At 36.8% G+C, this 26,650-nt stretch overlaps 1 long non-coding RNA gene across 3 annotated transcripts in view; it reads left to right on the top strand.

Annotated features, from left to right (window-relative positions):
• LOC118166843 overlaps positions 1 to 26,157 on the top strand; it is a 32,031-nt gene extending 5,874 nt beyond the window's left edge. For all 3 annotated transcript variants that reach the window (XR_004750750.1, XR_004750749.1, XR_004750751.1), the window contains 3 exons: positions 807 to 908; positions 24,444 to 24,496; positions 25,816 to 26,157. This is a non-coding gene — a long non-coding RNA (uncharacterized LOC118166843). The remainder of the gene's footprint in view (positions 1 to 806; positions 909 to 24,443; positions 24,497 to 25,815) is intronic.
• Positions 26,158 to 26,650: the final 493 nt, after the last annotated feature.

Here is a 26,650-nt window from a genome sequence, read left to right as displayed (position 1 = left end):
CTTCCTTTCTCTTCCTTTCTCTTCCTTTCTCTTCCTTTCTCTTCCTTATTTCCCTTCTTTCCCTTCTTTCCCTTCTTTCTTTTCTTTCCTTTCATTCTTCTGCCTGTACATAATAAAATGTGCAAACAGTAGAACAATTACATGTCTTTCAAAGAATGATGGTTCCATAAAATACTACTGTGGGACATGGGCTATATGTTGTTGATTCCTTTTGCATAAGTTAGATTGTTGGCCAGATCAGTTTTTTGGCAGCTAAGATGCTGTAAATGTGTGTGTATACATACATACATTGTGTATATGTGTACGTGTATAGTGTATACATGCATATACATGCACACAAACAGTCCTTAGAAATTCTGAGATGCATCCAGGCATGCATGTTATGCATGTAGAGACAGTAATAAAGGATTTTTTATTTTTAATAGTAGAAGATACCTGCTCCTCTTCTTCATAAGTAGATTACTGAGAATGAAAAATACTTCAAAATAATGTTTTCCTATTGGTGTTTGTAGTATTAAAAGGGTTGAGAAAGATGATAGTGTATTGGTTCTGAGAAAAATGCTGTGCTGCTGTAGTATAAAAGGGATCAGTTCACTAATTTTAAAGAGAAATCCAGTTTATTACTGGAACAAACTGAGGAGGGGAAAATGGGATAGCAAAGTTGCAGGTCACTACCAAAAACTGATGCAAACTCTAATTAGTACAAACCTCCGTAAGAACTAGATTTTTGATTTTAAAAAGTCTCAAGCCCATTTAAGGGCATATTTGTCAACTATCTGTTTAACATTTTCAATTCCGTTTAACAGTGTCCAATTGAAAGACCATTTATCAGAAAAAAAAAAAGATCTCTGTGCTGCAGTTGTACATCTGGTAATTGACTAGCAGTGACTGAGAGTTTTCTGCATTAGGTATGTCAAACTTTCTGATAATTAATGATATCTAATTAAGTTGTGCACGGGCATTTCTTGCAGCCTTTCTACAGCAGACAAAGTCCTTTCTCTTTTGGAAGGCAGTGTTGATGGGAGGCTGATGTGATTGCTATTGTCATATGTTTGTTGAGTGGGGGACATAAGTGATGTTACTGAATATGTTTGTAAGGAAGATTTAGTTTCAGTTTGCATCACAGTTGTTTGTATAGAGCCTCTGGAAGCTGACGTTTAACGTAAGATATTTTATTGATAAATCTTCCTTGGGTAGCAATATAGCAGCTGTTTTTATTGGACTTATAAGTAGGTCCATTAGATAGGCTAAAGCTATACTGGAATACACCCAAACTATTTTAGGTATCAGTAGCACTTGAAATTTTACCCTTCTATAGGGTATTGAAGGTATTCAGTATTTTAAAGTGGTTTGTATTGTTTTTTGTTTCTGCAATATAATGAAGACTCAAACTGGATGTCTGAAAAAGTCTTTTATTTCTTTTCTCCTGAAATCCTAAGTTCAAAGATCATTGTTGCCTTTTTCTAGCTCTGACATGCTCTTTCTATGGTTTCTGAGAGGTCTAGGGTACAGTGGTGCACTGGTGCGTGCAGTATGCTACAATAAATCCCCAGAAGAAAAACAAATCTCCTAGCTGCAGACTATCAGGAGGACTTGTTGCTGCCATGCCTCAAAACTTTGTGCTGCATTGCACTGTACCTGAGCAGCATCTCCTGTGTGGAAGCAGGAAACAAGAGCTAAACATAGTAGTAGAACAAAAACTGATGACTAAATAAAATTAAGAATACGAAGTGCATGCTAAATACTAAATTGAATTAAATTTAGATTAAAAATGTACATATCAGTAATTTAAATGTTTCTAAACTTGATTAAAATTACAAGAACCCAGAAGTTAACAAGAGACAGGGAAGTCCAAAAAAGCCTTAATGTTCTTTGATTATTTATTATCATGTTATCTTTTTATTACCTCTGTTTATTATCACGTTCTAACAGAATCTGTTAGACTAATATAGACCTGGAGTGCATGCTCAACAGAAAAGCATGATAGATTTCTTGAGATTTGTTTCATAAGGACTGTTGAAGCAATACATATATATATTTTAATGAAGTATAATAACATTTTACAGATGTTTTATTGAAAAAAACATTCAGATGTAAAATAAATCAATAGACTATGTAATAAAATCAAGCTCTATAAAGCAAAGAAAAACAAAACCAGTCTCTCTAACAGCATAGTCTCTTATGGTCTTTTATTTTAAAATAATAAATGCACCGAAGTGAAATATTTATGGCTTAGGTGTCTAAAACTAATCCCCAAGTATTGCCTGGTGGCTTGCTACAGTCAAGACAGATATGCTTTGGCTTTATGTCCCTCTTGATATTTGTCCTGTCTTGGTGATAAAAGAACAAATGATAGCATGCATGAAAGCCAGCAATATTTACAGAACAAATACAGGGATCCAAAGGCTGGTGCTGTAGTTTGCAATGATTTTAAAAAATGATAAGGAAACTTAGAAGCTTCCATTTAGGTATGGAAAAATCCAGCCTTTCAACTTCCAGCACTTATTGACCCTTTCTGTTAACCATTGTCTAGAGCAATCATTTTTCTCTACTTCTAAATTATACATGAATTCTTTTCACATTCACATTCTTTATTTTTTATAAAAAGAATTCACATTCTTTTTATTTTTTCCATCATTTTTTTTTACTGTTGTTTTTACATTATTCTACCATGCAGTACTACCAAGTTCACAGAAGCCAACATGCAGTAAAACAAAATAAAACAAAACAATCCCTCACCTGAGAACAGACATCTCTCTCTCTCTCCTGCGTATGTTTATATACATTGATATATATATATACATATATATTCGACTACCATGGTCTCTCTTTGTTGCAGTTGATAATGGCCCTTCTAGGCAAGCTTTCTAAAGACCACAACAGATGCCATATTTTGGCATATTTATAAATGTAGTGATTGCAGTTGTAGACTAAGAAAACATGGGCTGCTACTAGTCATTTCCTTATGCTTTCCTGCTCCCATTTGGTCATCCAGACCAACAAGAACTTTTGAAAATTTGTGGAGAACAAAATTTCTTGAAAACCAAATATTTTATTTGCAAGAATTCTGCTTTGTCTAGAAAGAGGAACATTTGCAATCTCAAATTTAACACCGATCAGAGAGACTTGCTGAGAAGACAAGCCAAAAGAAGAGCTTATAATTCACTCTCTTTTTTTTCCCCCCTCTCTTAGTCTCCCATTACTCTTTTCTCACTGCAGTTGTCACAATTGAATATTATCATAACAAGCTAGGTTGTGAAGCTTACCTGGTATTGCTAGCTCTGAGGTCATCTGCAAAGCTGGACCAGAGATCTGAGTTACAGGATTCCATTACCTTTATTTTAGGTCTAAGGTATCTACACTCTCCTGGTATTTGAGTTTTTTTTTCCTGTTTGTTATCTGTTGTACTTTCCAAATTTGTTGTTCTTTCCATTTCTGTTCTTCAGACGTTCAACATGGGATATCTCTGGCCATTCCCAGTACATCTAGGTTACATGAGAGACAGTTCAAGTACATGCTAAGGTTGTGGGACGGGACTTGAGATATGTCCTCTTCCAAACTCAGTGTTGGAAAGTTACTTGCAATGTTATATAAAGATGTGGTTGAGCGCAAGTCCACTCACTTGATTGAAAATGTCAGTTTCAATCTAAGCTAACGTTATTTCTACTGTTTGAACCATAAGTGGAAAACGTTAGAAACAGTGGGACCCAGCTGTGTCCCTTTTTCTCATTTATGTCAGTAATGCTGCTGCCGGTCAAGGAATGGGCTGAATCGCTTGTTTTCCTTCAGAACATGCAAGCCGTTTATAACCAGATAGATTGCTCTTACGCACTATTGTAACATCTTTGTAAATATAATGATTGCAGTCGTAGATTAAGAAGAAAACATGGATGGGGCAGCTGTCTCGGTTGTGCATAATTAGATTTTTATACATGCTGTTAGTATTAGTATGAACAACCATTTTTGAGACAAGGAACAGAACACATTAAATACTGTGTGACAGGCTCAAGGCTGCAGAACTGCGCTATATTAGCAAGCCTGGTGCTGCTTCTGTTAACTAGTTCTTAGAACAAATGCACTGGTTACTATTGCCATTGTTCAAACAGTTTAAGCCTCTTCTCAAATCAGATCCAGTCTCTATGCCCCCATTTATTTATTTATTTAATGTTCTACTGCTGTCTTACCTCAATGCATACTATGCAACTGGAATACTTGTGTTTGAATTTAAAAAGAGAGAGATACAGTGACTTACAGACTACACAGAATCCTATCTATTCCAAGTGTTGTATGTAGAAAAATATTGTATTCGACCTTTTGTTATTGAGTTCAGCAATCACATGCAAAACTAATGTTTGCACAGATTTAATATCTCAGAAATGCATTCTTTAATATATTAATTACTTAGTATTCCACAATCCTATTCCTAGTCCTTTCAATGCTCATAGAAGAACAAATGTTACTTAAAGGAATTAGAAGTGTTGGCACAGTTCAGTAGCTTCACAGTTAAAATATGAGGAAATGGATGAGATCTCTGCATCATTAAATTATACTTTGACTTGAATCATTCAGTTCAAAATTAAATGCTCCACTGCTGTAACAATTTCTAGACATTTTAGCAGGTGTAATCTAACAAAATGATCACTGGTTGATAACACTGTGATATAGGAATTATTAACTTTAGTAGTCAGAAATGTTCCTGTTTTATAGGTTTTGTCAATACTCTTTTTTAATTTTTTTTTTTCCCTCCTCACCTAGTTTTCATAACAATTTCAATAAGAGGTTAAAAGTCCTGGTTTGTAGATTTCTCTTTTCCCTTTTATTCCAATATATCTTTTAAATAGTCACTCCTGAAACCAAATCAGCACTTATTTGGCAGTAGCCATTATTAGGAAAATAAAAGGGGGAAAAAAGAACTGTAGCACTGGGCTGGATATTTCAGAGCATTATTAGTCTGATGAGGTCAGGCCAGTGAATATCTAGGGCCAGATTTTAAAATTTCACTTTGCATTTTTCCTCAGGTCTGCTTTTCTTCAGCTGGAGAGAGCTCTTTTCTCCAGCTCTCTGGAGGAGCTGGCTGCTAGTTGGTTTGGGGATTCTTTGTCCTTTATTCATTTTAGAGAATTAACTGTATTTTGCAATGAGTAGTTCTTTTCCGAATGAGTGCACTAAATGCAAAAACAACCATTCACATTTGTGGTTATTTATCACTATTGAGCAGAAGACTTTTTTATTACTTAGGGAATAGTAACTTTGAAGCACAAATATTCTTCTTAAAATAACAATTTATGATTTACTATATTTTTATCATACAAGGTCTCCTGAAACACAGGCACGTCTATTATCTACTTTCTATTTTCTAACTGCAATTTATCACCCCGTGAGGTTAAAAAAAAAGAATTTTATAACTTTAAATATCAAACTGATATTACTTATTTCAGCTATTTACAGGTGAGAATTAATAGCTGCTCGATTACATATTGATACCAATGTTTATTAATCGTGTGAAAAGATAGATCATCATAATAGCACATCAATATAGCTTATGGCTGCCATTATAAATGGTCTGGCAGAAGTTAACTAAGCAAATATTTGATTGCCATGTTTTCATGGTTGCTAGATTACCGTAACAGCTTTGAACAAGAGAATGTGTAGCAAAACGATTTACAAAAACATTTTTTTATGGAAAAAAAAGGTGCAGAAAAAAGACACAACAGCAATCACGTACACTCATTTCTTTTTCATATTTATAGCTGAATAAGAAAAAAAGTTGAAGCTAGACCATGTGCAATACCCATATGGCCTCCCCTCCAGGCAGAGCAGTGAGTGCTGTACATTAATATGCCTTAAATGAAGGAGAAGTATTTGAGAGTTTTGTTTTAAATCTCTGCAGCTTGACCAAAATTAATCACCTGCTTTGAGTCCAGAAAGGTTTTGTTTGCTTGAGATGGTAGGATCAGCGGTACACTACGTTTTTTCTGACTGTGAGTCATTTTTACAAGCTGAACTCTTGGGAGTATCTCATTGTATGATTTATGTCACAAATGGGATAGTTCAGAATTCTAAAAAGACACTATATGTCTGAACAATAATATGTAGCTACTCTTAATTAAAATACCTAGCACTTGCGATTTCATTTTTAATGTTTTGATGTAAAAATTCTTATATATTTCTACAAGCGTAGTTAAAAAAATTAATAACCAAACAGTGTAATCTAAGTGAGCAATTCTTATTTTTTTTTATCATGAAAGACTTTTGAACTAGAATCAAAGAATATTAGTTACTTCAAAAAATTCATGGTAACCAGTGAGTATATAATTTAAATTTCCATAAATTATGTATGTGTATGCATATATATATAACAATCATAATGTTATGCCATTAATGAGAATGAGACTGTGACTGGTAATTATTTAGGCTATTAAACTTCTGAGTAAGTGCACGAACAAATTATAAAGCAGTAAATCTCAATCTCAATTTTTTGTACGTTAGTTCTCATATAGGTCTCAAAAATAAATTAAAATTTCCCAGGTCATTAAGTTCCTTTATGATCGTAATTAATTCCTAATGCAATATATTATCTCAAAAGCATTTTTAAGCTGATTTGTGTGGGAAGGCTGCTTTTGCCATCTCTGCACTCTCAGTTAAAAAAAGAAGTGGAGTAGCTGATCCAGGGAAGCAGTCACCTTAGTGTCTGGGGCTCCTGAGTACATCAGCTTTCCAGCTGTGCTTTCCAGGCGCTCAGCATCTCCTTCTGAGTTCTGAGACACTATGGCAGTTTTTGCTTTTATTCAAGATGCTGACGCAGTGCCAGGAAGCTTAAGTTCACAAGAGCAAAACTGTGTGCTGGAGCTGTAGCACGGATGGTAGTAGTGATTAGCAGATTTCCTTGAGACCTTGTGCGAGGCTGGGGATGTGGCTATGCAGGTGCTTTTCTCAGCAGAGCTTACTAGGCGCAATCAGATAATATAGTGTCACTGCACAAATTATTTATGTTAAAGATTCAGCTAATTAAAAGTCTTTTCCCACCAATGTTTCTTCCTTATACTTCCTCATTTAGACTTTCTAGAAAGAAAATGATGCAGGATCATCATGTTGCTGTGGGGCTGATACTGCAGTCATCCTGTTTACGGAGGAAGTTAGTTGCTAAATATGGCCTGTTTGTTGCAGAGCAGAGGAGGAGAGAGGTATTAAAATGCAAAAGTGGCTCTTCAGAGTGAGAAGACAAGCTGCAGCCTGGGCTTATTTCACGAGAGCTGGGAACTCGTGTCTCTGCTGAAGGACCCAAGGACGTTCCCAGCTTGTGCAGCATCCCAGCCCCTTGTTTGGTATGTAGGCTGCACCAAGATGTCTGAGGGCTTCCATATAGCTAGCTATATGCAGGGGAAAGTCTACATAGCTCGACTAATCAAAAAGGATTTTCACAGTCAACTGATCTATTAGCACTTTGCTGTGATTAAAAACAGAATATCTGTATAGCTGGACTTTAATTGGCACATATATACCATGGAGTAGTGATAAAATTGTATCTGGCTTGTTTGCACAGGAGTGTTGCTGAGAGGGTTGTGTATATAGTGCATAGACAACAAACGCATGTAAGAGGTAAATGAAAGAAGTCTGTATATGCTTTTTCTTTCTTCTTCCCCCTCTTTGCCATGATGAACCTGTAAGATGAACCAAAGCCCTATTTTTTCCTCTGGGCCAGCTGAAGGAGCTTGTGCAAATACAAATTCATTCCAAAAGTAATATACACATATTGACATTGGCAAAAACATTCAGCGATTATTTCAACAATGCCAAACACTTAAGGCATATTCAAAGGTAAACATGTCTTGTATGTTGAGAATATGTCACAGTTTGATACTCTGTATACGGTTTCAGTGAAATGAAACCCATCTCACCTAGTGCTGGAAAAATAAAAGGTATCGTTAAGATTTTTTTTTTTAAAAAAAGTTAACTGATAAATAATACAGTAGTTATCAGCCATTCGTTCTCCAGAACAAAAGCTAGGAACACTACATATGCATACCCATAAATATATTGCCTGCACATATTCTACTATGAATAATAACAACGATTGTGTAGGTTGAATTTAGCCAAGCAGATACATGTCCCCATGTGAAGAAGAACAAAGGTGAACAAAGATTTAATGGCATCCGATTCTGGTCCTATGGCAGATAGTAGAAATGAAGCGTATTGAAGCTTGGTCTTTTGCTTCAGATTCCCCAAGAATTCCAGATGAAGCCTGGCTCAGGGTTCCCAGCTCAAGCTGTCTGAGGGTGCCTCTGGTTGGCATAAAACTGATAGTTCAATGAGAATCCTTCCTCCAGTTAAAAAGGAGGGGTTCACTTTTCAGCCACCCATGTAAACAGCAATTGATAGGAATAAAGGATTATATGTGAGGGATTGCTAATGCTTTTCCAAGGCATTACAACATTTGCTGTCAGGTTTAAAAACAAAAGTAGTTATTAAGAGCAGTATCTGCTAAGGGGTATGAAGTATGGAAGGATCTTTTATTCTGCATTTAACATGTTTAAAGTGATTTTAGAGACCACTTTTCCAGTGAGAAGTTTATGGGTAAAACATACGCAGAATTAATTTGTGGTTCTTATGCCGGAGCAGTTTCTTGGAACTCAGCTCAGTAGGGTCAATGGATCACATTATGTAATAATGCAGGGCATGTGGTGATAAGAACAAAACAGCCCATGTTTTAGTTTCATGTGTCCATCATTACAGCTGTTTCCTTCGTAATTTTGGCTTTCCTTTGCTTTTTCCTGACATTTTACTTATTTTGTTATTTTTTCTTAGTGAGCCACCTTTACTCGCTAAGATATTATGGTGTCTGATTGCTGCTTGAAAAGTTTAAGTGTTAAATTATTAAAACATTATTAAGTGACTATAGTAGAAAATAGCATTATAGCTTTCACAGGTAGATTTGAAATTTCCTTTGAAGTGTCACTTTTTGTATGCAAGATTTTGTTGTCTGACACACAAGAATATATGTATATATATTCTGTAAACTGGTCACAATATTTTTTTATCTCCACACAACCAAATGTATTTGCTAGATCTTACATAAATTACAGAATAACCTCTCCTTGTTACAGAATGCTATTCTGGAGCATGGGCATTATGTCAATAAGGGTTTGATTTATATTCTCATCACTTAATAGCTGAGCATTTGGGATTTTTATTTTTTTTTTTAAATTTAAATATTTTGTGATTTCCAGCTAAGAGGTCACTGTAAAAGCTTTTTCTTTTTCCTTTTTCCTGTTAAAATTGTGCAAAGCTTGTATTTCTTTGTGTAACAGAAGGTCAGTGTGGCTGAATAACAGCTGTACTCAAAGTTCTTGTGCTATACTGTGCCATCATGAAAGACAAGCATCACTCTATGTATTTGGCTTTTTAAGGTACATTTGAGTCAATAACAGCCTCATAGTCCAGCTGGAACTAGAGCACAGAGCAAAGAATAGAGAGAGAAATATGTGCTGGGGAGGGAGGGATCCTGCATTTTAATAAGCAGTTTCTAAACTAATTCCTCCAGCTGTTTGTAGTCTTGAATAGCCACTTCGTGTGTCAGGGAGCTGCAGGCACAGCCTGCTTTGCAAGGGAAGGTGAGCTGGGAGCAGAGGGTGACAGCAAGGGAGACTGTCTTGTGTGAAGTCCATGTATTTTTCTGGTGGTTCTTTACAGCAATAGTGAATGAGAGAGTAATCTAGCTGCTGGTTTTTGGGAAGCCTATATGACAGAGATGTATTTAATGAGAGAGATGCATTTAAATTATTTTCTTATGAAATTTTCTGTTTTTTAGCCTTTTGGTTTTGCTGGTGATACTTTGTGTGCTACAAACACAAACAATTTCAAGCAAAACTTGTCACAGCAGAAATCATACACGCCTAAAAACAGGCAGTATTTCTGCTTGGGCAGGTCAGTAATTACTTAAAGACACCCCATCAACTAAAGAAGAAGGGAGCTGGACATGTGATCTGCAAGTGTGGGTTTTAGGGAATAAAACATTGAAATTTTATCAGTCCTTAAGAGAATTAGAGAACTTTATGGTTGTAATCTGGAAAATCCTGTTTGTTATGGATGATATTATATTAGCTCATAATATTACAAAGAACCTGCTATTTTTCTTACTGCAACTATAAATATTTATATATTCTAATATTATCCTTTATTTTAATATGTCAAAACGGCTTGATGGCCTAAGTCCGGACAGTGGTTAAAGACAGTTACTTTAAGTAGCTATGTACACACGTGAAGTAGTTGATATGAGATTAAATGTATGTATATATTAGGTATAGCTCTAGTGCACTGAAGATGATTGGACTGAAGATGACTAAATATCACATTGTTAGGGTGAAACTGTTCCAATGTAATTATTTTTCTTTCGTTTCCAGTTGCATTTTTTGCCAAGATTTCTTTTTTTCAATTTGCTGGATTGAGAGATTGGAGAGGCAATCATTTTTGTTTAACCAAACAGGTGATTTTTAGTTGATCTTAAAATTGAAGAAATACAAGATTTTTCTTAGAGATATTTAACAAGATATTGTAGACATTTTTTCCTGTGATATTTCTAATGTAGACAATGCTTTATAGTAGTTAGCGTTTGGTTAACAAAATACACTAATATTGCGTGAAAATTATTTTGCAGACAACCAAGAGGCAACCTTCTCAGGTTTGATATAATCTAACTACCTAATGGAGGATAGCGACCGTTTAGAGAAAGTACTGAAAAATCTGTGCTTTATTATCTGGAATATTTTTAGTGACTAAGGTAGAAATCAGCTTCTATCTATGAATCTGTTCTGCATATGTCACTCTATGCAAATGTCATCATATCACTCTGTGGTGCCTCTACTCCTATTTGAAAAGTGGCTTGTAGTAGTTATAGATGTTTGTTATGGTGTTGTCAGCAGTATTGAGACCACGAAAAAAGAGGCATGAAGCTCTTTCTCTGCTAAAGATACACTTTCAAGTTAAAAAAAATAAAATGTAAAAATGCCTAAACTATAAAAAGATAATATTTCGTTTAAAAGTCTTCAGAGTAATAAATCATGCATAAATCACTTTACTTTTGAAAAGAATCTCAGTGGAATGCTTCCTATGAGAACTCCCTGAAGGAAAAAAGCTTTTTTTGTTTCCAGCTGGAAAACAGTACTTACAAAGTGCAGCGGATCTGTCTATTCCCTAGCCAGCAGCTGCCAACAGGGCAACATACTCTAAAAACAAATCTGGCTCAGGATTTCTCTCCAGTTAAGCTCAGCAAATTCAGCTGTACAACTGTATTTCTTAGTGAATGTTTTCTCTTACTTGGTAATATAGTTCTCATATGGCGTTTCAGCTTGAACATTTCTCTAGGATGTAATACCTCCACCAGTATTGGTAGTGATGTAATATAGCCATAAAGGAAAGGGAGCTCCACAGTAAATTCACAGGGACAAACTGTTCAAATAAACATCCTAGCTATATCACTAGAGAGATATTCCCGTATTAACAACAGCTTTGCTTTCCGGTGATATTCTGATGTTGTGTAAACTTTTTTCTGTAAGGGGCTGTTGTCATCTTTTTTAATATTAATATTGTGTCATCTTTTTTAATATTAATATTGTTTTCCTCCCCAGTGGCTCTCTAGAATTACTGTATTTCCCTATACTCCTACCTAATGCTTGGCTATCAGAAAAGTTGTTCATGGAACAACTTTTACTCTGTTGACTAGCCTAGGGGATTATTTCTGAGAAGTCACTTTATTAATGAGCAATAGCAGGAATACTAGTTTATAATAGTAATAGTATTTTAGTAATAGTCTATGTTTAAGAACAGTTTGATGTTTGGAAACCCTAGGCAGATGACGATGAGAAAGAGAAGGAACAAGGACATGGTAATGACTCAGTAAAAACTCGGAAAATTGGAAAGTATGAATATCTATCCCGATCTCATCTGAGAGTGCTTTTCTACTTCAAAATACAGCATGTACTCTAATATTTTCAGCATCCTATTAAACTCCTAATAATTCTGTTTGAGAGCAAAGACAAGCACTGGATCCTGAGTGCTCTGCGAAGTAATTGTTTTGGCCCAGCCCAGCTTTGGGGTATTCCTGCTAGCTCTTCTCTAGAATGAGCTCCTCAAAATAAGACTCCACCAGGTTACTGTTTTGTCTTCTACAGTCCCTCTCTCTTGTCCATTCATGCACTGTTATCTTAAACCTCTTCTATGTACTTTTATGTCAAATTCCAGGTCATACGTCTCATAAATACTGCAACTTCCTTGCCATAAAATGACCACTTGAAGTTGTGATGTGGCTTGCTTCAGGAGACTTCGCAGTGATCCCCCTTCCTCTCACATACCCTATCACACGAACGGCTGCCTCTTAGGGCCAAAGTAGCATCACATGCAGCTCAGAGGTCCCCTATGCCGTTTAACCACTTGCCCTCAAGTGCAGTCATTGCTCCTTGGGTCAGATGCTCTTTAACAAATGTGTTGTAACAGTGGTGTTGGAATAGCTAATGGCTTGTCTTGTAGATATAATTTGTTCAGCTGCACAGACTTCTTAGGAGACATAAAGGCTAAAAGGCTCCATAACTTAAACTTTAAGCTGATGACTGGAGTAAATAAAGCACACATTGCAAATCTTTTTTGATTGTTGAGTCATAAGTAATCATTATTACTTGACAAGCTGGTAGCTTCATCATCAGTTATTTAATTATGAAATATGAATGACCGCTTCCATCGGTCCAGTGGAATGTATGAGTCTGCTTTGCAAATATAGTTACTTCTGTTACCAGGTGTAAGCATTACCACTTGGTAGGTCTGAACATCAAATACTAGATATCCTAGGAAGTACTACTTGTTTTTATTTTGTACCTTTTATTAATCATAGAAAAATATTAAAGGAAAACATGCATTCTATCCAGTATAAAAGACTAGTATTTAGTATTCCATGTTAAAATAAATATTTCCTTTTCTTATACCTCAGAAAACAATGAAAATTGTGTGACATTCACGTAAAGTTTTTCTGTGTGTGGGATTCCCAAAGGACCTTAGTTTGCAATCAGAAGGACATTGAAATATGCTTACTTTAGGGGTGAAGTGCCCTCTGACAGCATAAGCTACAGCAGAGAAATCGAACACAAAATATGACAAGAAACGAAGCCTATCCATCCAACTAGGGCTACAAAGTCAGGCAATTACCCAACTAGGTTTTGACTGAGGTCACTGGTCACAGTAACTCTACAGTCTTGCAAGAGTAATGATTGGTGATAAAGCAAATTAGATTTTGTGACTATCAAAAAATACACTCAAATATAATTTTACTTGCAGTATAGATTTGAACTCAGTGTTTCCTTGGAGACCTAATAGTCATCATATTTAAGGTCAAAACACCTAAGCATATGGAAAATAATCTGTCTCATTGCTGCAACAGGATGTAAACATTTTGCCAATTACATGTTCCTGGAAAGGATGAAAAGATTGTAATTAAAGAGAAAAATAAGCTCTTGATTGCCTCTCAAAGCACTAAGAGGAAAAAATGCCTCTTGAAAGCATTTAAAGGATAAGTGTTAATGTGTTAAGGGACCATTCATTTTTAATTAGGTTTATAACACATGGGATGCTGTGTATCAGACATCACCAACTCCTAAATGCTAATAATTAGAGTTTTTATTTATAGAGGACATAGTAAGGAAGAGACAGCTTAGTCTGAACCTAGGGTCTGGCTTTTGATTTCTCAATTAATGGTTGCATCCAGATCAGAGGTCTTCCATTTACTGATCGATATAATAATCTGTATTCCAAATACAATAGCTAGCTTTCAGAATTAAATTTCCACATTCTCAAGCTGCTTCTGCTTACTCTGAGGACATACTATATGTAATTGCTAAATAGAATAATATTTAGAATTTGTTTATCACATTGCCCCCCACCTGCTATAGTTTGGAAATAGTTGCATGAGATGTTAATGCAATATTTGTATAATACTCAGATCAGAACATTTTTGGCACACATTTAATGGTACACAGATGTAGCATTATCTGTTAATCCATTGTGAGGTTATACCCATTGACTCTTATCTAAATAAATTCTCTCATATATTTTGCTAATGCAATTTTTATAGGGAATCAGCATAGTTCCTTACTCTAAGCTACCGTCTGGGAACAAATAATTACTAAGAGAGGCTTATCTCAGGGATGATATATAAAAACCATTAAGCCTGCTAATAAGAAAAGTACATAAAAAAGCAACTGGAGAACAAACGAGCACAGGTCAGTTAAAAGAGAAAGGGATGGGTATGGGTCCAGATGAGTGGGGGATGTGCTAGGTCCTTGGCATAATCAAAATCAGCTGTATCAGAAGGAAAACCAATGCACCTACCTAACTAGCCTTGAAGACAGATGGAGGTAGAAGCAACAGATGTGTGTTGTGATGGCAAAGGAGAATATCTTATCCTGATGTAAATCAGAGCAGCCGAACTTAGCAGATTTGAAACCGTTCCAAACATAGTATAAGAGAAACTGGCCTAAATATTTTGTCTCCTCTTCAATACTAAAAAAAAAAAAAAAAAACCTTGCTGTGCTGAAAGCAAAACTTTAGACTCTATCTGCATCCTTGTCCTGCCTGCCTAGGTTTGTCCCAGCGGTTGTTGGCTGCCATGATCCAACTTTCAGAACAACCAATTTCATTTACAGAGAGCACTCAGCAGCATGTTGCTTTTCGGAAATTTGAGAATTTGGAGAATTCTGCTAACCCTGATATCTGTCATTCTTGCTTTATGCAGGAGTATGGCCAGAAAGTTCACAGTCTGAACTAATTGTTTCAAAGTTTTCTTCTCTTTCTGGTGTTGATTATTTTGTATGAAACTGTGTTTATTAAGCTCCTTGTTCTTAAATAAGATCAGAGAAGTTTATGCATCTCTCTGGTACCGAGCTTACACACTCATTCTGTAAATAGAAATAAGAAGATGTATTTTAAGCATTATTCCAGTCTTGCTAACACCATACAGATGTGAAATATTTCAAAATGGGAACAGTACTGAAAAGAGGTTTTCCTCAAATGCCATAGGACCAACCTGTAATTGCTGATAAATCCTGGTGATAGAAGTTATCAGTGGGAGATGTGTCATATCAGACTTTCACAGTCATAACTTAAACATTTTGAAGTTTAAATGTTCATATTCTACTTATCAGTAAAATAACCACATATAATAATTTCCTTTGGAAACCACCAATACCTGCATGAGTTTCTCTAATATTTTTTAATACTCATCTTATGTACAAGAGTACTACTGCTTAATTAGCACCTTAAATGAATGAATGGACTGAAGTTTACCCTCCAGAGGTCAAAACATTCATGCTTTGTGAGAAATGCTCTGTGATTTTTCGGTACCAAAATCTTCTGAAAGACCTGGCTGATGTATGTATTGGATAATGACAAAGATTTCTCATTTAATGTAAATGAAAAATCTATACAATTATTTCTTCAAGAACACAACCATGGAATTTTAAATTATCTAAGCCACTCGTCTATGATCATTTATGTGCTTTAAAACTGGATTTTTATACCTCTGGTGGATTCTTTTATTTCCCAGTTACAGGGATATTGTCTCCATTTCTCTTTATAATTCAGTTTGATCTCATATCTTAGAACAATCATATATGCGTGTCATCCAAACATGGCCATTGAAATAGTATCTGGACAATTTCAAAATATAAATACCAACATTTCCATGTAAACAGTAAATTTAAAATATATACCATTAATCAATACCATAAAAGAACTAGCTAGCTAAGCAAGCTTTTTCTTGCTTTTTATAAAATATCCTTGGCTTAACAGTGATCATCTAGTAACAGTAAAGCATAAGGTAGATGATTCTTTCCTGGAGTGACAAGCTGTTAAATTTGATACAGTAGCTTTGGATTTCTTAAATAAACAATATAATTTGATGAGCAGATTTTAAAAGCAAACTAGTGATAATTTAATGTGTATTTAATTTAGTTTGTCAATATTCAGATAAAGTATACTGTACTAAACATTTTTATAGAGGATCTCCCAGTGGAGTTCACAGTTATTTATTTATTTATTTATTTATTACATCTCTCTCAGTATACATAAATGTTCCTTTTTTCTAACTGATTTATATAGAAAAATTTCAGGCCCAAGCAGAGCTCTCAGAAACCAAGTTAACTGAACTCCTCCAGATTTACAAGGATATGAACTAAGAATTAGCCTATTTTCTCTTAATTGTGAAGGGGAATCTTCTTAATTTGTCAAATCTACCACCACTGAAAGATGGTCTTGTTTGGTGGCTATCTCAGTGTCCCAAAGTCTCAGAACTGTGGTTTCCCAAAAGGTCGCTGATATAAAACATTAACCAAATGCTTTGTACCCGATGGCGTGAAGACAAACCTTAACAAAAGGAATGTAAAATTATAATATGTACTGTGCCACGTCTAGAATTTTCACTGGTACTTAAGTGAAATTCACAACAATTGGATTATGACTTTTTTCCCTCTTGTTGTCATAGGAGAAAAATGTGAACTGTTCTACTGATGTCTTCTTGATGCAATGGTGCATTTATTGTCCTTCTGTCCCGTCTGTCTTGCAAACAAGCTGGAACTGCCAGACCAAGTATTGCTCTTTCTGTCTGCCTCTGCAAGTACCACAGATAGGGTAGATGCAGACACTAAAACCATTCTAATCAAGCCATCAGCAGTTCAGACATAAGGCAGCAAAAGCTAAAATGCTCATTGCAAAAGGCAGAGGGACCTATCAAGAATATTTTGGTTATGCAGAGGAGAAGGTGGCTTATGTACCTGAGCAGTGTGCTCATGCTATTGCTCCCGATGCTGCCAGCATTGCGGCTCTCAGCAGCTGCTACAATACATCAAATTCCTCTGCACTTGATGCCACCTCACACTGTCTGACAGCAGGCTCACACTGGATCTTTGCAGTCCAAAATGAGCAAAATCAATCTCTATTCCCAAACAGCCAAAATTACTAGAGCAGAAAGCGATTAAATTCTGCGTGGTGCTCGGTGATGTGGCTGGAGTCTCAAGAGACACAGGGGACAGAAATTAGATGTATGCTTGCAATATGACAGCGTGCTTCCACGCTGCTGTCCCAGTTCCTCCTGGCAGCACTTCAACTAAAGCTAAACTTACTTAAAGGCCAAGGAATTTGGAGATGCACTTGCTCGATGTACCTATGTACCTATGGCTCTGAGCCATATTTACAGAAATTTACAGATATTTACAGAAATATCTTTGGTTTGACAAAATAGTTTTGTTTTGTTTTTAAAGGCATTCAATTTTGAGGACAACTTGTCTGCTGTCTTTTGAGGATTTTTGTTTTTCTTGTTTTGTGCTTTCACCCTTTCACTTTTTTTTCTTTTTCTTTTTTTTTTTTTTTTTTTTTTTTTCTCTTGGAGAACTGCACAAGAGCCCTACAAGTGGGTAGCTTTGCTGCACGGGCTGAGCATGTCTCCTGAAATGGAGATGACTGTTGTCACTCTATCTTTTTGTTCTGGGAACATTATGTCCCCAGTCTCAGCTGCTTTAGCCTGCTGTAGCTGTTCAGACAGATCTTTCCAGGCACCTCTGTAAAGTCTCTGCTTTAATATCCTGCTGCTGCCTGTTCCTAGGTACCTCTGAGGGACTGAGATCACAGCTCCAGGGCGAGTGCTTCTGCTGACATAACCACTGTCACAGCGCCGGCTGCTTCCCAAAATGTGCCCTTCCCCTTCCCCTTCCCCTTCCCCTCCCCTCCCCTCCCCTCCCCTCCCCGCAGATAGTAACGTTTCATTATTCCTCCTATTTCTTTTCTGAAGTTCTTATTCCATGTCCCTGGGACATATTTCTGTAGGTCGGTTTATACATTTCCTTATACAGACAGCATCATTAAATATCTTTTTTACTGTATGGTTCTCTGAGGTACACTTATACTTTGTCCTGGTGTCTAGAGGCAACCAAGTTAATAATGATTTCATTATTACTGTGCTATATCTGTACAAAGTAGTCTGTTAACTTTTCTTCTAGGTCTGATATTTTCATCAAAAAGGATTTTTTTTTTTTATTATGTTTTTGCTCATCAACATTTTCATTTTTTTAGGGCTGCTTGAGGCTCTGTGACCATGATCATCTTCCACAGTCATTATTTTTGAATAGCATAGTATTCTACAACTAGGGTTGGGGGGGATGGGGGGGGGGGAGAAAAAAATGTATGTTTCTTGTGAAATATTTGACAGCAAAACAATACAATCAAATCAGGGAAAAGTGTAGTTTTGCATACCTGGACATCATCTGTATTTTCCTCTTGTCTGTACCCTTAGCTGTACTCTGATAGAAGACTATTAGCCAATATGTTTTCCTTATTATTATTACTATTTTTTAACTATGGGAAATAGCTTTATTTTAGAGAATTGCTTAACTATGTACAAAAATGATATTTTTTCCTACAGGATAGAATTTTGTTGCTTTTGTTGCTCTGAGTTGTGATTCCTGGAACAATCTGTATATGCATATTTCTGTGTAGGTTTCCTTATGTTCCTACATTATAGCATGTACTCGGTAAGCTGTTTGGGGAATGAGTCTGAGAAAGTTTTAAGAAAGACTGGGAATGTGCCTTCTGCATGCAAGGCAGAGCAGGGGGTGGAAAGGGGAAAGGAGGTGTCTGCTGAGCAGTAAATAAGTGATGCATCCCTATCCCCTACAGCAGCAATAACAAACGGGAGTTTCTCAGTGGCAGTTTTCACCAGGCAGCTCAGCTGGTTCAGGCCAAGCTATCTGTGGCGTGATGCCTGTGGTTTTCTCTTGCAGAGCTACAAGCCTATAGATCTGGGAATGCTGCCTTTTGGATGTGCTTGTGTCTTACAGGTGGTGCCGGGGCACTGGGAGCAGTGGAACCTCTGCTGCTGTGCAGCCCCGGCAGCTGGGCTCTGGCTGGGCTCAGCTCCTCGGGGCTCTATGAAATGCATGTGGTGATCAAGCCAGTCCTCTGCGGCTGTTGAAAATTTATGATTTTCACAGAGCTTGGGGCAAGAAGTATTATCCAGCACAGAGGAGCAGTTCCCCCTTCCTGTTCAAGAAAACTACAGTAAAATAGTTTTCTTCTGTCCCACATCCCCAATTTCTATTCCTCCTTCTGTAGAAATTTAAGAACATCCTAGGTTTTTTATCTTAACCTTTGTGCAAAAGCAATTTTTTATGTTATAAAATTAAGTATTGACCAACAAATTAACCTCATCAGCCAAGCACGTCTCTCACAGATGCAATTAAAAAAAACAAAGAAAAAAAAAATACCTCTATGTATACTTCTGCTTAGCCATGACTTGTCAAAGCAATGTGTTATCAAAGCAATGATGTTCTCTGTTTTGGGGGTGCAGTAAAAAATGGAAGAATTATAGAGCAGGACACCTGGCTTAAAGCAGATTTTCCTTGTATTCCCTTCAGCTCACGTTGTAATCTGTCCCACCAAGCTTTGATTAACTCTTTTTGAACCAGTTACTTCCATCCCTGAACAGGAGAGGGAAGCAGCTTGCAGAGGTGCCTTTCTGACTCTGCTGTTTCTTATCAGCTCTCACACGCAGCTGCTGAATACAATTTGACCAATTTTTGGATATTCGGCTTTAGGGGAGACACTATTATTTAAAGTTATTTTAAAGCATGTTTTCTGTACTCAGAACAGATATTTTTGAATCCTTTCATTCAATTTTTATATTTTCTTTCATGCTGTTTTAAAGCAGATGTGCTCCTCACGTTCGTAGTAGCTGTTTCACAAAGATAATTGATAGCAATTTCTCTTACCATCTCACAGCACTTGTGCTGGTGGCCAAGGCTTCTCTGGGGCGGTGGACCTTCAGCTTTTAAAATTTCACATGGCTTCTACTTTGGTACTAGACTGTCGAAGGAACACTGTTCTAAAGCTACAGAAATCAGAAGCCAGACATTTAAAGAGAGTGATTTAGAGAATGCAATTTATGACCATCTGCTTTTATATTTGAATCCATTGAAAGACAACATGTGGTGTACATGCAAAGTTATACAAATGACTTCTCTTGGCAAAGGTATTGTGGGCTGAGGAACAATAGAGGGACTTAGAAAAGCACATTATTGTTATTGTTACTTGGGTCCCTATGAGTGGCTCAGTGGTGCTTTATGTTCTTTCAATGATCATCGCAGGGTATAGGTGGGTAGGAGGTTGATTTTATCTTTGTTGAACCACATTTTTCTTAAGTTTGTATGTACCTAAGAGAATTCACTATAAAACAAATACTCTATGTAACTGTAAAGGAGGGAAACATTCCGGAACCTCCTGTGAATAGATTAAAACTATTTACTTTTAGGTGTTATGGGAGAATTTGAATAACTTCTCAATTTATTTGTTCTTATGCTAATGGAAAAACAAAAAGGTTAAATGGTTAAAGTGAAATATTTGCCTATGTCTGGCTTTACATATAACAGACGCAGACATACAGGGCATTTGCAGAGACTTATTATACCGGGATGTATATCACGGAATGAACACTGTATAATGTATATGTTAGGGATTGGGCAAGCACAGAGGTCTCGAAGAGAAACTGCAGCGTCAAAGGGAACACAACAAAGTTTTTGTGTTCTGATGTTTTCCAGTATCCTTTCAAGATGGGTACTGCCTTTTTATCATTTCTAAAAGGAGGGTTAAGAGAATTGTATTTCTCAGCAGATGAGTTTCAAGGTGAACTGAAAGGAGGAGGAAGCTGTGAAATGGCTCACAGGGCTTGTCACTGTTTTCTCCCAAGCACTCTTTCACAGATGCATTTTTAATCCTACTTTCAGAGTGGGTAAATATATTATTTCAAGGTATTGTTAACCTTGGGGAACTGAAAGACAATGAAGCAAAGTGTTTACTAAGAACAAGCTAATTACATGACTTATGGCATTTTGCATCACTGCATCAAATCCAGATTGAGTTGCCAGTGACAACATCTAGCCTAAAAGATTTATCCTTTTTGTTCTTTTTTCTTCTCCGCTGAGAGGTGTTAGGTAGCTATTATATGGATGTTCTGTGAAAAAGTCTCAAAATTGAAAAATGAAACCAGAAAATACTGATGGGTTCTCACTTCAGTATTTCTACTCCTTCATTTTCATCATTTCTTCTGAAGGAAGAAAGCACGTATCTGTCTGTGTTTGCTGATTGAAAAATAAATGAGTTGCTGCCACTCTCTCAGTGGCTTATTCCTTTGTGAGTTGGTATACATATGTCTACATATGTTTAGTTTATGAACGTGTATTCTCGTAAGTAATATGCAAAGTATTATGTCTGTTATTTATTTATTTATTTCCCTTGCTGCTGGTGTGATTTTTTTTTTTTCTTCAGAATCCTTAAAATGAAATGAGGGTTTTATTTCTTGTTTTTGTTTCCCATTTTATGATATATACTTTCATATACGAGGTTTAATAGGAGCTGAAATTTACTTTTCAAGAAGCCTATCACTAAAAAGAGAAACAAAGCATTCTGTTAACAGAGAAGCATGCAAATTTTTTTTGTCTGTGCATTTTTACAGTTATATCTTGTTATTTATGAAAAAAAAAAAAAAAGGTCGAAAAAACTCCTATAATTCTTCTTTTGCATTTTGGAAATATAGCTGAGGCATCCTCACAGAATTACTTTGTGATTTGCTCACATTGTGCTTTCTGCTCTTTTTAATGTATATTTTATATATATATATATCACTCCTTATGACTCCTTAAGGAAAATAAACCTTAATAAATCTGATAAGAAAAGGATGATAGGGTTCACATAAATAGTCCGTGAGCAGATCACCATCCAGACACGTTCATCTTCAGCAGCAGCTTTGTTCAACACGTTTGTTTCACTGAGTTGCAAGGTTTGTTTCTTACTGAACTATACTCCCTGCCATTGTACTCTGGTTGTGCAGCAGTGAGATGGGAGGGGAGGAAGCGTTAGGAAGCCGTCGCTGACATGTTCTAGCATCTTTGAGCTGCCCAAGCGTTATTCAGTAGGCGAGACTATTGTGCTCAGCTATTGAACTGAACTTCCTGTTCAACGTGATGTTGAACTGAACTAATATTTAAGTTAAAAGAATGTGTTCTGGCTGAAGCGTAGGAGAGCAGGTGAACCTAACTACTTTTCCAAGGAATTTCGTTTATACCTGAACTTTTGCCTGTATGCAATATTAACTCCCAAGGAACACGCATATGTATCACATTTGAACACAGGCAAACATACAAGGTTATTCTCATAATTTCTAGATGGAAAGATGAGACCAAATACATAGGCTGATATAGATACGCACACAGCACACAACTGTCCCCAAAAATTGGAAACTATTTTTTTTTTTTTTTCATTTCATATCCCTAGTTTCTACTTCTGTATGTTTTCCAATATCTCTTTTGGGTGATTAACTGCCATCAAGTGACAGCTGATGATATATTGGGTTTACATGGCTTTGGTAGCAGGGGGGCTGCAGGGGTGGCCTCTGTGAGGCAGCTGCACCGTGTCAGATCAGAGCCAGCTGCAGCCGGCCCAAAAAGGGACCCACCGCAGGCCAGAGCCGAGCCAGTTGAGCAATGTTGGTTGGGCTTCTGTGAGAGAAGAGTTAAGGTAGGGAAAACAACTGCTGTGCCACAGCAGCTGGGAGAGAGGGGTGAGAAGCAGCCCTGCAGCCCCCAGGTGAGTGCAGCAGGAGGGCAGGAGGTGCTCCAGGCACGCAGCAGCAGTTCCCCTGCGGGCTGTGGAGAGAGGCCCCTGGTGGAGCAGGCTGTCCCCCTGCAGCCCATGGGTACCACATGGAGCAGATCTCCACGCTGCAGCCCGTGGAGGAGCCCCTGGTGGAGTAGGGCAGAGACAAAGCATCAGGGACTGACTGAAGCCCCCATTCCCTTGTGCTGCTTGGGAGGAGGAGGTGAAAGAGGGTGGATGGGGGGGGGGGGGCGCGGCGGAGATGTTTTTAGCTTGTTTTTAGTTTGTCACTGCTCTAGCTTGTTAGTAATAGTTAATAAATTACATTAATCTCCCTACACTGAGTCTGTTTTGCCTATGATGATAATTGTTGTGCGATCTCCCTGTCCTTATCTCAGCCCTTGAGCCCTTTCCATCATATTTTCTCCCCCTTTCCCTTTGAGGAGGGGGAGTGAGAGAGTGGTTGTGGTGGAGTTCAGCTGCCCAGCTGGGTGAAACCACCACAGATGCACACAGGGCAAGTGAAGCTTTAGGAATGTATTTCTTTGTGATTGTATGTGTGCTGGTTTTGACAGTCTTTTTCAAAACTGTATTTGCAGGACATTCCTGACAGAGCTGCTTTCCTTTGAGCGTTCTTGCCTGAAGCACTTCCAAGCATCCTCAGACTCATTGAAAACACTGGCATCTTTTCTCTTGCTGGAACCTAGCGAGAAAATGTGTGTCAAAGGATGCTCCCTCCATAATCTCTCCTTTGCGTTCTGTACAGAATAAAAGACTATAAATTGGTTTGGTTCATTAAGCACAGGTTGCAGTCCTGGTTATCTACCAGCCAGAGTGGAAATATAATTAGTACAGACACAAATCATGATTGTTGATTCTATTGGCAGTAAAATATTACTCATAATGCTCATTTATTATAATTACTATTACTAACCATATTGATTCCCGGCATGCTTAAGGAACAACAATGACAGTCAATATTGTGTAAGGTGCCATACAAAAAGTCATTGCAGAGACTGAATAGCACTGCAAACATACTGCTGTTAAACAAGCCCACTGTTCTTTACAGCACAAATGACATTGTGGCTTGTTTTTCTTAGAGATGGGATTAGCAATAGTGTTTATGTGCAATTTTTCTGGAGAAGCTGCTGCTGTTTGTCATTAATACTTCTGTCTCTTCACATTCAGTGTAACAAGAGTGTGTTGGCGATTTTGCTAATTTACTCTGATTAGCTGTGGGAATTGCACAAGGTTTATCAGCACGTTTTTTTCTTCCCCATTTCCTTCACTTTCACTCGCATGCTTGAATAGTCCAAAAAGTACTTAAAAAACACATAGGAAAACAAATGTATACCAGCTGATCTTAACCAAACTGGCTTGTGAACATGTGTCACAATTAAGCAAAACAGGTAACCATTTGACAGCCAGATGTAAAACATGCAGAACATGAGCAGGAGTTGCTCACATATATGGAACGTATAAAGATATGGATATATCTTTAATTATTTAGATGGGTCCACACTTGTTTTCCATGCAACTCATATGTGCTTAAAATAGATACAACATAAGAATCTCTATCCCCTCTAATCTTTCGAAATAAATAGCTGAAATAGTTTATACAAAGCTGTTTGTTTTGATCTGCTTTTTGTTTTGATTTTTTTCATGAAATTTGACTGATTATGCTTAAGGAACTGATTCAGGAAAAAAAAAAAAAAGTTAATTGTGCTTACTTCATTCTTAAAGGTGTTTCTTATTTTTTCTACTTGTAGATCCCATGGACTTAGAGACAAATCTGAGAAGAAATTGCTTTAATTCCTCCCAGGTTAGCTGGATTTTTTCAATGTTATTTTGAAAGGTTGATCATGTAAATTTTAAAACTCAGTATAGACACTGTAAAATAAAGTTGTTCGGAGGAGAGCTATGAGTGATGTATATGGCACACACGTATGGAATTTAGGGTTGATTCAGCTTCTTTTGAAAGGTGTGGTTCTTAGAATAAATTGCTGTAGAGGCACTGCCTCTTGTTTCAGCAGTAGGGAGGAAACATTGGCATGAAGGAAAAAGACATACAATGGTCAGAGGGCTGGAGCACCTCTCCTATGAAAGCAGGCTGAAGGATATGGGGTTGTTCAGCCTGGAGAAGGGAATGGTTTGGGGAGACTTTATAGCAGCCTTCCATTACCTAAAAGGGGTTTACAGGAAAGCTGTGGAGGGACTCTGTCAGGGATTGCAGTGATAGGACAAGGACTAGTAACTTGAAACAAAAAGAGGGGAGATTTAGATTAGATGTTAGGAGGAAATTCTTCATGCGGAGGGTGGTGAGGGACTGAAACAAGTTGCCCAAAGAAGCTGTGGATGCCACATCTCTGGAGGTGTTCGAGGTCAAGTTGAATGGGACTGTGGCAACCTGGTCTAGTGGGAGGTGTCCTACCCAAGGCAGGGGGATTGGAATTAGATGATCTTTAAGGTCCCTTCCAAACCCAAATTGCTAACCTGTTGTTCATTGTTACCTCTTGTTCATTGTTATATGTGTTTTACTGATCTATACTTGAAAAGTTGTAATAGGGTGTGGTGTAGCACCAAGGGAGAAAATGTATTTCATAGCATTGCAGATCCTAAATGTGACAAGGGAGCAAAAGCTCACAAATGTGTTGTTATGGTGTGCAGTAGTGACAGCAAAATATTCAGTGACATCTGTTTTAAAGAATTGTTTTCTCTAATCTTTGAAATGAAAGTATAGTCATGACTGTAAGAAACCGAACCAAAAGAGCACTTGCTGGCTAAGACCAGGATATTTACAGTTTTCATATATTTTGTTTTCTATCTTCTGAGTTATTTTCTCTTTGCTATCATCCATCTATCATTTTTTCTCGTAGGGATACTGTATTATGAAAATATTCGTAATTATTCTATCTTTATTTTTTTTCTTGCAATTTATTTCCCTGATAATTGTGCATGTGAAGTACAGATTGCTTCTTGGCAATGTTTTCTTCTGAAAACATTCTCCATTATTTGTGAATATTTTAGGTATTCTTCAATGACATGCTGCCAAACTGAACCTCTTCTTCAAGTTAGAATATTGTATCAGTACTTTTTTTTTCTGGTTTGATTCAAAATCCCAAAGCTAATTTTTGTTCCCAGATTAATGAGGAGGCTTGACTGTCAGCCCTGAAGTGTCTTCTGGGACATACTCGAGGCTCATCTCTTTGTTTTCGTTTTATAGCAAGATGACAATGATGAAATCAATAAGTCACTTATATCTGTGACCTACAGTTCCTGTGAATTCAAGGAGGATGATGTCTTAGTACAGAACTGACAATAAATCTTACATTGTCTTCAACACATTGCAGACCATTTCATGGAGGTCAAGCATTTTTTAATTTTATTTTATTCAAAAGCACAAATTGTGTCAAATTAAAGATTTGTGTCCAACAAAACATTTTGTGAATTCATGTCACCATTGAAATATTGTTTTGAGACTAACTGTCAGCTTAGTGATCTTAATTTTTTTTTAAATATGCTTCTAAAGGGCCAAACCATGCACATTAGTTCTTTTTTTTTTTCTTTTTTTTTTTTTTTCTTCAGAACACTGCCAAACCCCAGAACCATGTTATTTGTCTATTTTTGGTTTTGAATGATGAGGATTATTTTTTATTGTCTCCTTTTCATCAGGTTTATCTTTAGTCTCTCTTTTTTTTTTTTTTTTGTCCATTTTACAACAATCCTTTCTCTGGAAACCTACATAATAGGTCTGGGCTAAGTAATTTCTGCACACTGTGTAGGCACATTTTTACCCCAAATGCCTTTAATTCAGCTGATAATCTTGTGTATGAAAGACTGTTTTTAAGGTTTCATTATTATTATTTTTTAAGTTACTGCAAGATATATTTAAGAGTTAAGCTTAAAGTTGTCCAGGTAGCTAAAGGAAATATTAGACCTTTTTGTCAAACAGTGGTCAGATGAGATCCTTCATGAA

Source organism: Oxyura jamaicensis, chromosome 4, assembly GCF_011077185.1.
Source record: "Oxyura jamaicensis isolate SHBP4307 breed ruddy duck chromosome 4, BPBGC_Ojam_1.0, whole genome shotgun sequence".
Classification (NCBI taxonomy): Eukaryota; Metazoa; Chordata; class Aves; order Anseriformes; family Anatidae; genus Oxyura; species Oxyura jamaicensis.
The sequence above is the reverse complement of the archived record's forward strand: the minus strand, read 5'-3'. Positions and strand labels throughout refer to the sequence as shown.